This window comes from Magnolia sinica, chromosome 16 (assembly GCF_029962835.1).
Source record: "Magnolia sinica isolate HGM2019 chromosome 16, MsV1, whole genome shotgun sequence".
Classification (NCBI taxonomy): domain Eukaryota; kingdom Viridiplantae; phylum Streptophyta; class Magnoliopsida; order Magnoliales; family Magnoliaceae; genus Magnolia; species Magnolia sinica.
This window is the reverse complement of record NC_080588.1, coordinates 64,619,625-64,634,625: the sequence shown is the minus strand read 5'-3', so window position 1 is coordinate 64,634,625 and position 15,001 is coordinate 64,619,625.

Here is a 15,001-nt window from a genome sequence, read left to right as displayed (position 1 = left end):
CCACCCAGGCGTTCCCCAAGCTTTGAAAAAGCTCGTCTACAAGCTCCCCAGGGTCCCTACGGACCATTTGGAAGAAGCCTATTAGAAGGAAAAGCTCTCATTCAAAATTCGCCATCAATGGCCATCACCATCTTCGTCAAGGGAGACTGTTGCTGAACTTTATTGCAACCAATCCCACCGCTGGACGTCTCTAGAGAAGATAGGGAAAGTAGAAAAAGAAGAAAGAAATGAAATCAAAGAGAGAGAGAGAGAGAGAGAGAGAGATGGGGAGATGGTGCGTGTTGCACGAATCTTGGACCACCCAAGCCGTCAGCCAAAAGGGCTGTTGTTGCATCGGTTTGGTTGGACCAAATCATCTGGTTCTGGTCTAGGCTATTGCTAGGCATTCCCGGTGGTGGTAGCAGGAAGAAGAAAAATGAAAGAGAAGATAGAAGGAGAAGAATCAAGTAGAGAGAGAGAGGAGATAAGTGAGATGTGGTCTGCCGAGCCAGGTCTGGATTGGGCCTGTTCCGGTCAGGTTGGGCCTGGTTCGAGTATTGCTGGACATCCCAGCAAAGGAGAAAAGAAGGAGAAAAGGAGAAGAAGAAAGAGAGAGAAAAGGAGAGTGCGAATAGGGAGAGTGAAGGTATTGGACCGAGTTGACTCAGTTGTAACTGAATCAACTCAGTTGTGGCCGACTCTAGCTAGGTCAAGTTGGACCTAGTCTGATTTGGGTTAGCCTAGGGAGAAAGAAAAGAAAAAAAAAAAGGGAAAGTGAGAGAAAAGAAAGAAAGAAAGAAAGAAAGAAGAGAGAGAGTGAGTAGGAGTGTAGCTGCACTAGCTCAACTTGACCGAGTCGAGGAGTTGACTCAGGACCAAGTTAACTTGCTGGAATAGGTGTTGGGCCACACTCAACTACTGCTAAGGTATAAACTCTCTACCCTCTTAAGTGTAATTTAAATTTGATTACTGAATTAGAAATTGTAACTATGAAACTTGTATTTATCAAAACCTTAACTATAGTATAGATTGTAGGTTGAAGTCCATTAGATAAGATAGTTAAGACCCTAACTAACATGAATATTGAGCATGAAGAGCCATTAGTATGTTACGTATATTAATATTAAATATAATAAACAAAACTATAATTATTAGACACTTACATTTTATCTACTAACCTTAAATATTATCATGGGATTAGTATAGCTCTTGTTAATATGGTTATTAGTATTAGTCCTTATTATATTAAATTATTATCATTATTACTTGTATTACTTAATGGATTTGTAGTCATTATAAGGATATTAGATAATGTGGATATATTTAAATATGAACTTGTGAATTATCATTATTAGTATTGACAAATTAATACTTCTACTATGAATATTAGCTAAGAATAGCCACTAGCAAATTATCTATATTAATGTTAGTTAGGTTAGATAAAAATAAAATAAAATAAAATAATATCATTATTAGACACTGGTGTTTTGTTTTGTCACCCTTAAATATTATCATTGATAGTAAATCATGATATTAATTATCATCATAATGACTACTATTACTATGATTAGTTAATATGAATTATAACACTAATACTGATAGTTATTTTTTAATTATTAATTTACGTTCTAATTGATGGTACGCCATCTAGGATTCAAATCCTGGAATCTAGAGCCTATAACTAAACTTTAGGATAAAACCCTAATTCTACACTAAAAACTGAAATATAAGTAATTAAAACTCTAGGCTATGATCTTAAACCCTATGTAGTGTGTAGAACTTGGATTTAATTGTACAAGTTCATGATTTATGATAGAGATTGATTCTAAGAAAACATGCATTCTCTAGCAACACTGGTAGGCAGTTCAAAGTTTGAGGTGATGATTCTTCTCCTTGAGCTTTCCATTTTTTTATTAACTTAAGTGATAGTTTTTATTTACATTTTAGTTAATAATTGATATCTTTTATCTTATAGTCATATGTGCTAAGTGTTGGGATTAAATTGCTACATTACATGCTTAATGTTTATCCTGCATATTTATTCATGCTTGTGTATTATTTATAGATTTCTTATGAAACTTAAACCAGTACATCAGTGGGAAACCCACCACCTATAAATATATACCCATACTTAGGATGTAACCCGATTGGTTGTGATTGTAATGGACCTTCGGCTTAGTGGTTATTGAATAGTAGTTTAAATTAACCATTGATGTGGGCCTATGTCCAATGGTTTTCAAGGATGGTCTTTTATCGCATGGTTTCGATACTTACACTATATGTCCTATTTTGAAATTTTGCCCTCTATGGCTTGTTTTGATATCGCCCTATGTGGCTTTGTTCTAGTATTCTCCCTATATGGGTTCGATGTTTTATTTTGTGCAACCATACGATGGTAAGTCCCGTATACTGAAATGATTGGCCACTAGTCGATTGGGCTCCATTAAACATCTTAAGATGACAGCCTCATGAGCCAGGGATGGTGGAATGGGACACTATGCCTGAACTGTTGGCCTATACTGGGCTATAAGCTCCCCATAGTGACCTTTAACCTTATTAAACCTGTTGGTTGTAAACGGATTAATAACGATTGGGCTAATTGATGTTTTGTTTAAACCAACACGATTTAAATGATATTTAAACTTGCAAGTATACGAATCAGATGCAGATACGGTACGTATTACGAGATCGTTCCCACGAGGACTGGTCGTCACAATTCAAATCTATGACTCTCCTTAACTAATCCAACAGATAATGGAATGAACTACTAAGCACAATTTTAGGGAAACAAAACAATTAAGAACAGGGAAGAAAATTCAATCAGAAAGAGAGCACTAGGACTTTCGAATCCACCCCTAATTATCCTAACCCTTGTTTTGTCTGTTGATTCACCTTGATCTAGATTAATACCACTTAAATAGAGAAAGCACAATCTGTGTCCTTAATCGGGCATACAGACTGTCTAATTCCTTTAAGCAATGCCATGAATGACATATCCCATATCCTTGGTCGGGCATAAGGGATGTACAATTCATTAAAGCATCCTGTTTCTTCCTCTATAGGAAACCTGTTCTTGATCAGACACAAGCACCTATAATAAGCATCCAAACAACATCCATATATATACTTTGGTCAAGTTAATAGATGGAGAAGTATAGAATTTAAACCCATAAAGCCCACTTAAAGAAAGAAACAAATTAATTGAAATTCAAAGTAAATCAACCAATACAAGAGCTAATCAAATTAGGGGCTTCATCTCAGCCCTAGCTGAGAGATTAGTGACCCATAAAATCCATAAAAAATATTAAATAAAATTCATAAAAAAACGTCAAACCAAACAATCTCTCTCTCTCTTCTTTCTTCTCTTTCTTCTCTTTCTTCTCTCCCTTGCTCCAAATATGAAATTTCCTGGTTCTAAATGCCTTTCCCACATCCAAAACTCCCCTTTTATAGCTGCTGGATGGCTGGGGTCGGTGGCAGAGTCGTAGAAGGACTCGGAGTACAAATTTTCGCAGCCGTGATCGGTGGGCCCCACAGAGGTATTTTCTGAAAAATCCACCCCGTCCATTGGATTCAGAACGAAATTTCAGTCAAGAATGAGTGGTTTGGAAGGTCCATTAACGCGGCCCACAGAAGAAATCTCAAAAAACTTAGTTTTGAACGTCCCGGGGCAGTCTACTTTTGGCCTCTATACCGCACACGTGTGAACGCATGGGCGAGGAATATCAATATGGTTTTGAAGCTCTCGAAGCCCTCTACACGATGGACGGATCAGATAGGCCGTACGGGTGACGTACGGGGCCCACAATCCTTCGCAAAAACTGGCAGCGTCCGTGCGTTTCGCGGACGCCAAACCGACGCTGCGATGATGGTTGGGTCCATTATTGAACTTTTCACAGGAATCCACGCCGTCCATTGGTTTCAGCTCGAAAAATCAGTAGGAATTGACTGGTTTTAGGGTGGATTCGGTGCAGCCCACGTGGCTTTTTGTCTTGCCGTCCATCTTACGTTTGTACGGTTAAAAACCGATCTATGCTATCATTTGAAGTTTTTGCCACCTAAGCAATGCTAATAGTCTTCATGTAAACCTGATGAACGGCCCAGATCATGCATTTGGGTAATGTGTGGGGCCCACAACTGAGGACAGCCGTCGGCAGCGTTAACGCTGGAAACGGCTGTGCCGTTTTCGACAAAGACGCCTCGGGTCAGCGCTTGCGCTGACCCTTCAACCGTCCGGTGTAGCGCCAGCGCACGTGCACTTTATGCACGTGCTCACGCATGTGGGGCCCAGTGTAATGTTTGTGGGAAATCTGCACCGTCCATCCTTTCCTTCATATAATTCCAACCGCCAAAACCAAGTTTGAGGCAGTTCCAAATATCAGGTGGGCCCCAAAGTGAAGATTAATGGGCTGATCTGTCCGTTGGACCACTTCCCGAGATCCTCAATGGCTGCAATTTAATATGTACGGTTAATTTATGGCCTCCATCACATGTATGAAGTTTCAAGTTGATCGGATGATGGAAACCATGTGATCTTGTATTCTGGACGTCCTTCGGGCCCCTTTGGCTTGCTTTCCTCAAATCTCAGGCGTGTAAAATCTTCACTATTGGTTTTCTGGAATCTATCCCGTGCTCTGGTAATTTTGGAGTGCTAAATCCATATTTTTAACATCATCTTTCAATACACACTCCTGATTTCATCATGTAATAAAAACACGAGTAAAATCTGGCATTAAACATTATCATGTATGTAAAATCAGGAAATTACTGGGTCTGATATGCAATATTCGATACTCATCACTAATCATGCATTCATAACATTCGAGCGATGACGGGTAGCTAATTCTGGATGTTGTAGCACGTGCCTAATAAAATTTAGTTGAGGTATCATTTCACTAGCTCCCAGACCATCGACTATCAACCTACTTTTGGTGAGTTTGACACTACGTATGTACTATGTACTTTCGCTGGTGACCGGCCACATTGCATGGGTTTTGCCCAAAAGCCAACTGGATGAGCATCCCCAGTTGATGTGCACTCATACATCCATGCATTCAATAAGACTACGTTATGTATTGTTTTGTATGTCTTGTTTGTTTTCATAACTATACTTACTTAATGCGGCGGTGTGTAATCTTGAGAAAAATTCACACTGAGTTAGCCACTCATCCATCAAATATACAACCGTACAGGCAGTACGGATGGCTTAAGTGATATGCAGGTTCTGATTGATGAGGAGCCGTTATGATGGTCAAGGATGCGTGATTGTACCTGTCAAGAATGCAGCTTTCGTTATATATTTCTTTTATATTTCTCATGTATGTAGATCTTGTAATTATTAATGTAAAGACATTGGTTTGTATAAGTCATTATGGGTACTCTCTTGTATACGCTAAATGTAATTGAAATTTTTTCTTATGTTGATTTGTTCATTTTACGCTCATCTGCTTACTCTGGTAATTGAAAAATATATATACTCGAATTTGACCATCCTTTAAGGTTAACACCCGGGTTTTTGGGGCACGGGTCACATATTCGAGTCCTGAAAAGTTGGGGTGTTACAAAGGCGTAGTCCATGGTACTCCGTATGTAGTAAAGTAACCAATTCATTACTTCCCAATATTACTTGTCGAGATTGACATATATCTGCTCACAATGTCATCTGCATGTGAAATATCCGGTCTAGTATCAACCATGGCATACATAAAACTATCATTCGTGCTTAAGTAGGGCACACGAGACATATACTGTTTTTCTTCATCTGACGTAGGACATGAGTTTGAATAAAGCTGAAAGTGAGCAGTGTGGGGAGTGTTAACCGGTTTAGCCTTTTTCAGTCCAAACTTGACTAAGACATTTTCAAGATATTCCTTTTGAGACAACCATAGCTAACTCCTTTCTTTGTCTCTGTGTATATTAATGTCAAAAATCCTCTTTGCAGCCTTCAGTTTTTTTTATCTCAAATGTCCTAGATAACCAAGCCTTTAATATATTAATTTCATATATGTTATGACTGGCGATAAGCATATCATCAACATACACAACAAAATAATGAATTCATTATCAATTAATACCTTAAAATAAACATAATGATTAAATTCACTTATGATAACCACCAACTCAACATGAAAAAATTAAATTTCTTATAACATTGCCTAGGCGACTATTTCAGGTTGTACAATGACTTCTTTAACCTGCAAACTGATTTCTCCTTTCATTGCACATCAAATCATTCTGATTGCTTCATCTAGATCTGTTCTTCTAGTTCCTCATTTAGAAACGCAGTCTTCATATCTAATTATTGTTGTTTCAGATTATATTGGACAACTAAGGAGAATGCAAATCTCATAGGATACTCGCTTTACCACTGGCGTGAATATCTCATCGAAGTCGACACCCTCTTTCTGAGCATAACCAGTCGCTATCAATCTAGTCATGTACCTATCTAATTTTTTTGTAGTAAATTCACCTGCAACCGATCGCTTTTCACTCAGTGAGCAGCTCCACTGGCTCCCATGTTTGATTTTTGTACAAAGGGTCCTTCTCATCATGAATCGGTATCTTCTCTGCATATCCGTTTTATAGTGCTTCCTAAAAAGTGGATGGATTTTTCCTATTTGTAATGAAAATAAATGCAACATTTGAGTCATCATTGTGTCTCAACAATAACCTACGATCCCTTGGTGGATTTCTCCTGACATGTGGTTATTCTACCTCTTTTTTTTTTTTTTACCTCTATCTATGGCTCAAGTCCTTTTAAGTATTCCACTATTATATGCATTAATAATTGATTTTCTTTTCGTTTCCTTGTGCTCGTTCTTCTGATCATACAATATGTAACATTTCACCCTATTACTAACTGACAAAAGTACATTGCTTAACTCATTGGTCTATCTTATCTCTCTTAATTGATAGTGTATAAGAGTAAGCATCGCAACCAAATATCCACATCCCTAAGTAATTAACTATCTGACTATTTTATAATTCTTATGAAATTTTGCAATCAATAGCTGTAGAGGGAGATCGATTTACCAAATAGCAAGTTGTAGAGATGACTTCAACTCATAGCTCCGTACCCAACCCATAATTACTCAACATACTCTGGGCCCTTTCCAAAAGAGTTTAGTTCATCTATTCAACCACCTCATTATGCTTTGATGTATGCATCAATGTGTTGTGTCATATTATCCACTCACTCTTACAGTATTGGTTAAATTTATTTAAAGTAAATTCATCGCCATTATCTATCCTCAAAATTTTCACTTCCCTTTTGTATGGTTTTTAATCATTGCTTTTTAAATTTGAAAGTGAAGAAAACGTTGGATTTATACTTCGGAAAGTTAACCCAAACATTCCAATAAAAGTTGTCAATGAATATAATAAAGAATGATGACCCTCCTCCATAAATCATAAGTGACGACCCCCACACATTAAAATACATATATTCTAGTTGACCTTTACTAATATGCTCCCCGATTTTAAAGCTTAATCTCGATTATTTCTCATATATGTAGTGCTAACATATAGCTAAATCAAAACTTTTTAAACTATAAAATAAATGATGATCAAGAAGTACATTCACACCTCGCTCGCTCATATAACATGGGTATGCATGCCATAAATATGTTGACGTGGATTCTACTACAAACATTGCAGCTCCAGCCGATATAGTATTCTCGATCAACTTATAAAGATTTTCGCTTCTTTGTGCTTTCATAACTGTAAGTGCCCACTTTGAAACCTTCAAGATACCTTCATTACTAGCGAACTTACACCTAAACGCATCTAAACTTTCCAGAGATATCAGATTTTTCTTCAAACCCGGAATGTGCCTCACATCGGTAAGAGTATGCTCCATCCCATAAAATGTCCTGATGTAAACTAAACCAATTTCGACCATCGTACAAGCATGATCATTGCCCATAAGAACTAAGCCACTATCATACTCACTATAAGTGGCGAATCAACACCGATGGGGACACGTACAGTACAATGCCCCTGTATCCAAAATTCACTCATAATAGAAGTGATCAATCTTGGACATTAATAACATGTCACAACCATCCAATCTCTCACTAGATTTTGTTGAATTAGCTTCCTTTTGTGAATCATCAGATATCTTCTCCTTCAGGGTTTTGGAATATTAACAGTTATTTTTCATCTGTTACATCCTCTGATAATTGCAACACTTCAACTTGTCTTCACCTTTCGACTTGAATCTAGATCACTACTTCCCCTTCTCTCGCTCAAACGGTCTTCCTCGAGTAAACAATACATTCATAAAAATATATTCCCCTCTACTCTTCTTTCCCAACCACTTCAACCGAAAGGTTGAGATAACAGTCTCGACATCTAAGGTATCCCTACCATAATAGAGAAGATCAACCAGATACTCATAGGACTTTAGGAAATATGTTAATAAAATAAGGGTTTATTCTCTTCATTGATCTTCACCTCCATGCTTGTCAACTTACCAACCAGCTTTTTTAAAATTTTAATGTGTTAAGAGCTTTGACCCTTCCGTCATTTTCGAAGTGTAAAACTGTCTCTTTGGATATAAACAATTAGTGAGTGACTTCATTGTATAGATGCTCTCCAACTTCACCCATAAGCTGCGATAGTTGTTTCATCAATGACATTGTAAAGGACTTCATCGGCTAAGCATAATTAAATTGTGCTAATCACACTCTGATCAAGTTCATCCCAATCCTCTTACTCTATAGATTTCAGGAGATGCGCTTTTCCAATGAGTGCATGCTGTAACCCTTATTGAACTAGGAGGGCTTTCATCTTCAACCTCCATAGTTCAAAGTTATTTTTACCTACGAACTTCTTTGTCACATTCGATCCCCTTGATGCTATGTTTTCATATTCAAACTTATCCTCCAATCTACTCTTTGATACTACTTCTTGGGGATGGAATCAATCTCATATTGAATCAAACAAGAAATAGAAAACAACAAATTCAAGCAAAAAAAAAAGATTTAACGTGAAAAACCTTTGTAGGAAAAAACCACAACACAAAGCAACGATCAATCCATTATAATTAGAAGAAGGTTACAAGAGATAGAACAACTAAAATAGAAAACCCTAACTTTTCCCTTAAAACCCTTGAGTATCCATGCTAGGCTCTATCATCAACCCTAATCACAACTAGAAGGGTATTTATACACTCCCATACAGAATTAGGAAATAAAATCTACACTTATGTGTTCCGTCGATCAGATCGACGTGAACTGACTCATACACATCGGTCAGACCGAATACGTGCAAAAGTTCACAATGTGCAATCTGAGAATTCACCCTCTAATTCAGTTGATCCAATGGAAAACCAGTCAAACCAAAAAGGGTCTCCTCTACACTAAGATCAAAGGCACTTGGTCAACAGAGAGATCAAGAGATTCCCTGAGAGCTCTTGAAAAAGCTTTTAGGTGTATCATTTATCAACATAATGAATTCGAAGATAATGACAAGTTATCAAAAAATTAAAAGTTCTAATAGAAAACAAGAAAGAAAAATATTATACAAAAAAATATTGTGAAAAAACACCCATATATAATTAATGTAAGTAAAGTAAAACAATGACGCTAGTAAATTTTGTTTAATTTAAATCAGATATTCAGGTAGTATCATTGTATCTTTTTAATATAGCAAGATAGGCACTATAATGTAAATGACAAGCTATAATGCTTTTCAAGTATCTCATAATCCTAGATAAGGCATTCTAAAACTATTTTTCCATGTTATATGTATAACTACCTAGCCTTCTTATTCCAAAAGCTATGTCTAGTCCAGTGCATTTTATCAGATATATGGGCTACTAATTATCCTAAAATATTTCAATTGATATATACTATTACCTGTATTCTTCATGAGAGTCACACGGTAATCATAGGTTGTACTAACAGATAAACAATCAAAATGGTCAAATTTTGCTTAATAATTTTTCAACATAATGAAATTATGATAATATAAGACTAGCATATTTCTTGGTTACCTTAATATCTAAGATTATACTAGCGTCTTTCAAGTCTTTCATATCAAACTTAGATGACAAGAATTTATTAGTCGCATAACTAATATTATAGTTCTCAAAAAAAACATGTCATCAACATATATAAAAACAGAGAATAACACTGTCATTTCTAAAAAAAAATTACTATATACACATCTATCTCCATCATTTATACAATAATAATTAAATTTTAAAATACTATCAAAATTTTTGTATCATTGTTTAAGAGTTTATTTTAGACCATATAAAGACTTAATTAATCTACACACTTTATTTTCTTTACCTGATATTGTATAATCCTTAGGTCGCTCCACATATATTTTCTCTATAATCCTCAGGTTGCTCCACATATATTTTCTCTTTTAAGTTTCCGTTAAAAAAATCGTTTTAACATCAATCCGGTCCAATAACGACGTTCCTACCACAATTGTCAGTATGTGATTCACATTGCATGTAGAGTACCGTGTTTTGCCCAAACCAGCTAAAAAGTTTGATTCCCTATGCATACTCGAACCAATTAGATTAGGGTCTATGTTTCCTAAAAGGTGACCTAACAACACTATGACCTAGTTAGCTTAGATACAACCCGTGACATACTAGTCGAAGGAAGCACAACACAATCCCAGCCTCAACCCCAAACTTTTTAATTTACAAATCAAAATTCTAAATTTCGATTTTAGATTTGGGGTTTTCTTATTTTTAAACAATTATATAAATTAAAAAGAAAAAAAAAGAGGTATACCTTGTTGTTGAGTTGAGAGAAAGAAAGATGATAAACTTTGAACGGCTAAACGAATGAGTTTCGAGTTGGGTAGGTTGAGTTGAGCAACTTGGTCGAGTCAATCTCAGAAATGGAGAGAGAGAGAGAGAGTCGGGCAAGTGTGATTGAGTTAATCAAAGTCTCTACTCTTGGTCGTGTTGGGTAGGTGCGACTGGGGGGGGGGGGGATAGAGAGAGAGAGGGAGAGAGAGAGTATGTGTGGTGTGTGTGTGTCGGGTGGGTGTGACTGAGGCAAGCAAACCCTCCACTCTTAGTCGTGCCGGGTGGGTACGGCACAGAGAGAGAGAGAGAGAGAGAGAGAGGGCAGGCGTGACTGGGCGGTTAGGGCTTGTAACGAAAAAATGGATGCACGGGTTGCTCTAAGGGTCTTAATATATATTATTTGAAATTATACTCAAGTTAATCCGATCTCGAGTGAGCTGAGTTCAAGCGAGCTGAGCTTGGACTCGAGCTTTGAGCTTCAAGTTGAGCCTCATTCTGCTCGACCTTGGCTTGTTTTCAAACAAGTTACGTCATGAGAAGCTTGGCTCGCATCGAGTCGATGTTTAAGCTATAAGACTCGTAACCTCATGAGACATTCCGTACACTTCTACTTAAACAACAACATGTTCCTAGTGGACCAGATCAGCGAGTTTTGATCGTTACCCTACTTTTATACTGCGATACTCTAAGACTTATACCCTAGTGACCGTACGGGCGTTACGATTCTAACGCAACGCGGCACGCCCCATTTTGACCCTTAGATTTGAAGTTACAATTCTAGCACGATCCAAGATAGGCCGCACGATGCACGCGGGCACAAATCCTCATATTGTTAAATTAATCAATCTATCAATCCATCAACCCATCCATCAATCAAGTCATCCATTACTTATGTCACTCTCTCCTCATTAGTCAAACAAACCTATGCCATTCTTATGCAACTCATACCCTTACCTATACTAGCCATCATTCTCTTATTCTTTTTCTCCCCATTGTACCCTTCTATCTTTCCCTTATTCCCTCTCTATCCTAAAATCTCTACCATAATAACTCCCTAACTCCCTCTCATTTTTACCATTTCCTAGCAAGAGTAGAAAGGGATTTAGAGAGAGAGAGAGAAATATTAGAAAGATTAGGGAGAAATTAAGAGAGAAAGAGAGAAGAAAGAAAGATTAGGGAGATATTAAGATAAAAGAAAGAAAGCTTGTGAGAGTATTAGGAAAGATCAAGAGAGTAAGAGTAAGATAATAGAAAAAAGTAAGATTTAAAAAAATTAGGGGTGAAGAGGAGCTTGGTGGGCCATCCGATCGCCAATCTGAGATGATCTAACCGTCCATCCTTCTAAGTAAGTGCATGGGAGGGTTAAAACCCTCCCATTCTTTATGATTTCTCTATTTTGGTGGGCCCATAAGGGTGAGACCCACCTTGATCATGTATTAAGTATGTGATAGACCCCATAGTGGCGGGGGACCACCCCAATGGCCGGATCTATTTCCATTCCTCTCCCTTTTTTTTCTTATTCTCATGGTTTTATGGGACCCACAAGTGGGCCACGCTTTTGGAGACCATGTCCCGCATGCTATCATAGCGTGGACCACCTTGTGTGGCCAATTGTGATATTTATTTTCTATTTAAACCAATTGATTGTGTAAGCACACTTGGATGGTAAAAATACACCAAAAATGGATGTGATCCAAAGCTTCTTGACCCCACCATGAGTTGGACATTCAAATGGATGTAGTGAATTTCCCAGGTGGGCCCTACCTCACCCTTAAAACACAAAAAAGGGAGAGGGGTAGTGGCACCGTGTCCCCGGACACAATAATGTCTAGAGGTATTTGTCATTATTTACCTTATAAAGCCATCATGTGGGCTTCTCTAGTGGGCCCCATCATGATGTATATATATCATCCACACCATACATCCGATTTCCCTTCTCATTTTAGGCGTTGAGCTAAAAAATGAACATATTCCGAATCCCAGGTGGGCCATACCACAAATGCTAAGGGGTTGGGTTACCCACTTCATTTCTTACTTTTTTCATGGGAGGTTTGGAGTGAGTGTTCACTCGTGGGACCCATATTGATGTATTTCTTAGATCTACACCATCCATCCATATGCTGGCTCATTTTAGTCGTGGAGCCCAAAAATCTAACCGATTCAACCATCAGGTGGACCACACCACAACCAATGGTGGGAGTGGGAGCACCCCTCAACCATGCGGACGTCCCAACCATGGACCCCACCTTGATGTATTTGTTTAATCCACACCGTCCAACACCTTCCCCATGTCGTTTTAGGTTATGCGACTAAAAATGAGATAAATCTAAGTTCTTAGTGGATCGTACCGAGGGAAACAAAGTTCCACTGTTGGAACTTTTTAAGGCCAACTATTATGTGTGTAGGTGGTGGACCTACCCATCATTGGACTCCTTTGATACATAGAGAGTTGGCCGATATAATGGACGAAATGGATTATCCACTAGTGGACCCCACATAGTAGAAAACAATATATATATATATATATATATAAGGAAGAAAGAAAAACAACAAAAAAGGGCGAAAGACCATTTTGGCTGCCACCACACGTGGACCCTAACATGATGAATTTGTTTAATCCACATTGTTCACCATCTTCTCCATATAATTTTAGGCCATGTGCTAAAATTTGAGGGAAATCTGAGTCTCGAGTGGGCCATACTAAAGGGAACAATGCCCATCTGGCGAAACCTTCTAGGGCCCACTTTGGAATCCCTGATCATCCAAACCAGTCCTAGTCAGAGTCTATTTGACCTCATTCGAGGTGGTTAAGACGGTGAACGAATTATATCATCCACTTGGGGCCTACATTAATAATGTATGCAAAACATACAACAAATATAATAATAACATAAAAAATACATGAATGTCATGCAACGTGGGAGTTAACCTGGCCAATTTTGGGTCTCACAAGTGGGATCCTGTTCTTATGTTTATATTAAATCCACACCATCCACCGTCTTTGCAAGATCATTTCAGGCCTTGGGCCAAAAGACGAGACATATTCAAGTCTCAAGTGGGCTGTAATGAGAGACATGAACCATTGCTGTTGAAATCTTCCAAGGCCCACTATGGAGTATCTGTTCGTCCAAATCAACCCAAATTAGAGTCCATTAGACTCGCTCGAGATGAACTACGTGGTGAACGGAGTAGAAAATCCACGTGGGCTTCGCACTGATGGTGCATCAAAAAAAGAGAAACAAAGAAAAATGAGGGTGGAAGTCACCTTAGGTTACTGCCCCCACACGTGGGACTCTTCATGATGTATGTATCATATCCACTTCGTTCATCTGTCTTATCATATCATGTTAGGCCATGGGCCCAAAACTCAGGTTGATCCAAATCTCAGGTGGGTCGTACTATAAGGTAATGTGGGGATAGAAACCTCTTAGACTTGAGATTTATTGGTTTTGGGATCCATTGGGCTTGGGAATCCCTACTTTTTGGGATACCTTGGACTTAGGAATCCTTGGAATCGAAACCCCTTAGGTCTTTGGTTATATTTAGCATTTTGAATCCAAATCCTTAAATTAGTTGGTGTGTGAATGTTGAAATTATGGTTCTATTAAATTCTTAAACTATGGTTCTATTAAATCTTTAAATTTAGCACCGACTACGACACAATGGGAGACGTGGCCTCCTGGTATTTGGCACTCGGACGCTCATGTATCCACTCGATATCGACATTGGGGAGTCCTCTGGTACCAAAAGGGTTTATGGATTTTCACCCAGGGCCATCTATGGCAGCCCAATGATAGAACAAATTTTCGATGCTCCGTCTGGCCATCCACGATATGCCTATGGAGGCTACGGCCCTGATGTCGCTATGACTTATAGTAATCATAATACAAGATGCATGAGTTATACAATCCAGTCATGCATCAATTCTGCGCATACCGTGCGCTCATGTGAGATAACCTCCGCCTATCAGGGAGTCTCAGAACAACATGCTCAATGACATATGCAATGATCAACCACATCTCATAACAAACATGCAGATGATGCGTATGGGCTTGTCTCATGATGCTATGCTGTCACATACTCATAATCGGTATCAATAACTGGCATCGACAATCGACCTTGGCAATGTGGACATTTAACCAACATTGCCCCCGAGGAATGGCCCTCATAGATCCTAACATATAGTAGACTCATGACCTCATAGAAGGGCCGAATATACAACACCATGGGTCTCACTTAAGAGCT